This window comes from Trichomycterus rosablanca, chromosome 15, assembly GCF_030014385.1.
Source record: "Trichomycterus rosablanca isolate fTriRos1 chromosome 15, fTriRos1.hap1, whole genome shotgun sequence".
Taxonomy (NCBI): Eukaryota; Metazoa; Chordata; class Actinopteri; order Siluriformes; family Trichomycteridae; genus Trichomycterus; species Trichomycterus rosablanca.
The window spans coordinates 15,562,097-15,564,843 of record NC_086002.1 but is presented as its reverse complement, the minus strand read 5'-3'; positions in this window follow the sequence as shown (position 1 = coordinate 15,564,843).

Sequence of the window (2,747 nt, the reverse complement as noted above, 5' to 3'; positions counted from 1 at the left end):
TTCTGATCTTTTTTGTAATATACCCCCATCAACCATAACAACAACCACCTCCTTGTTTTTATTAAATTAAAGAAGCACTTTGTAGTTTTACAATTACTGACTAGTCCATCTGTTTCTCTGCATGCTTTGTTAGCCCCCTTTTCATGCTGTTCTGCAATGGTCAGGACCCCCACAGGACCACCACAGAGTAGGTATTATTTGGGTGGTGGGTCATTCTCAGCACTGCAGTGACACTGACATGGTGGTGGTGTGTTAGTGTGTGTTGTGCTGGTATGAGTGGATAAGACAGAACAATGCTGATGGAATTTTTAAACACCTCACTGTCACTGCTGGACTGAGAATAGTCCACCAACCAAAAATACATCCAACAGCGCCTAAATAAGTAGACACCTAAATAATACCTACTCTGTGGGGGTCCTGACCATTGAACAGCATGAAAGGGGTCTAACAAAGCATGCAGAGTAACAGATGGACTACAGTCAGTAATTGTAGAACTACGAAGTGCTTCTATATGGTAAGTGGAGCTGATAAACTGGACAGTGAGTGTAGAAACAAGGAAGTGGTTTTAATGTTATGGCTGATCAGTATAAACTAGCGTCCATATAAGCATTTTAAGCAAATGTAATGTTAATAAACATTGGTAATGATTACCCCCTATCCCAAAAAACTGTGGTTAATGAACTTAAACTTCCACTAAAAGTGTCAAAGAAATCTTATTGTACGTTAATTTGAGAAAATGCTTTTATCAAACAATCTTTTATAAAAAAAAAAAAAAAGCCATGTTGCAATTTTTGACACATGTTCCACGCTGTTAATAGTTTGCACAACCTTCCTTCTAACATTACAGAACTTATCCTTATCCTATAATGCTTCAGGTCCTCATGCAGAATTTCTTTTCATCTCCACCCACAGGATTTTAATAGTGTTTAGGACAGAGGACTGCTATGGCAGTGGCAAAGTCTTGATGGTTTTACAGATCCTTTCAAATCTAGTTTTACATTTATTAAGTCTGTGGTCTTACAGATCTCTCACTATATCATCAGTGTTAACAGAACCCAGTTCTAGAAGCATCTAATAATCTCAGGGTTCGGCCTAACAATATTTTTTTCTTGTTATAATAAGATTTTTATTAAAGGTAAGTCACTTACACTTTGCTTAAATGTTCTGTAAATATGAAATATACAGTGTGCCAAAATTATTAGCACCCTTGGTAAAGGTAGAAGTAACCTCATACAATCAATAAATCTAAAGTGCATGTATATTATACAAGTTTGGTGGTGCAAAAGTGCTATACAAATAAATTTGATCAACTGTTCCATCCTGGTCAGGTTTGTGGTGGTTCCAGTTTTGGGTTTGTTTGGGTTTATTGCCAAATCAGCAACATATTGGCTATATTTATGGCATAGACAGGTATTAAAACTGTACATCATTGTTCATTTTGTGTTTTAATTCTTGAATCTTCTTGAACAAGTCTTTCATGTGCTCAACCCTATAAAACTCATCTGATGGCTGATAATCTAAGACATTCTAACAAAATATGTTTCATTGTAAGGGTTGTGGCACAGAATTGACAGGTTGGTGCCTGCTCGCCAACCTGGAGGTGTCGGTGGGTGAGGGCAGTATGACCAATTTGGCATCTGGTTATAATTGTCTGCTCTTGCCTTTTTAAGAAGTCTCGGTTGTGTTTAGCATTGATGTGGGGAGTTATTTCATGCAGTTTGTTTTGGGAATTGCTGGACCAATCTTCTTGCCATTTTATTCTGCAGTAATCTTTGATTTCTGGGTAGGCATCAGTTATTGGAATGGTGGTTCCAGTACCTCTACTAGAAACACTGGACAAAAAGGTAGGAATACAGTAATGGCATTAATTTAAAGAGGTGGAATAAAGAACTCTCAGGGCCACTTTAGAAATGAAGGTTTGCGACATTAACACAATATTTATACATATTTATTTATATTTACAATATACAGTCAGTACAGTTTGGTACCCTGTTTTTTTTATTGCATTACTTGTTTTTGTGACTATAGGGTTTGGTATGAAGATAGCCATATTAACACAGGTAACAAAATATTTTTAAAAATATATACAGGTACATGTCATTTCACTTTTACTGTTATATACAGTTAATAGCAGTATTGCAATGTATTTAATTACAGTATTTAGTTCTTCATTTTTTATCACAGTACAGAGTCTCAATGGTACTTTTCTGTATTCTTACACCAGTGACTGTCAAATTAAAGAAATAGCATAACTTAAATAACAGAACTCTAAATCGTTGTCCAGTATTTGCTGAAGTATGATATGCATAAACTATACAACATTAATAATTGATTCAATTTGATCATTGTTGCCTTTTAAAGAAGAAAATAATTAGCTTAACAGTCTGTGGAATCTGTACTTCTTCCATTAGTGCTCAAGAATACAAATTCAATTCCTTAAATTCAAAGTCCTTAAAATGAGCTCCCTGGCTAGTAAACGTTAAGAGTCTTCATATGGCACGTTGTAATATCCAGAGATAACACAGTTAGCAGCTTGTTTGAGCTTTCATTTTTGGCTTTGGATAAAGATGTGACGAGGCATTTTAATTTATTGGTAATAATATTTTCAAGTGCATACACATTTGTCCCAAAGCATAAAGCCATGGTAACCATATAAAACCATATTAAACTCTGTGGTTACATTCATGACAGGTAGTTACTCATTACACATGGTTCATCAGTTCACAAGTTTTAACATCAAACACAGT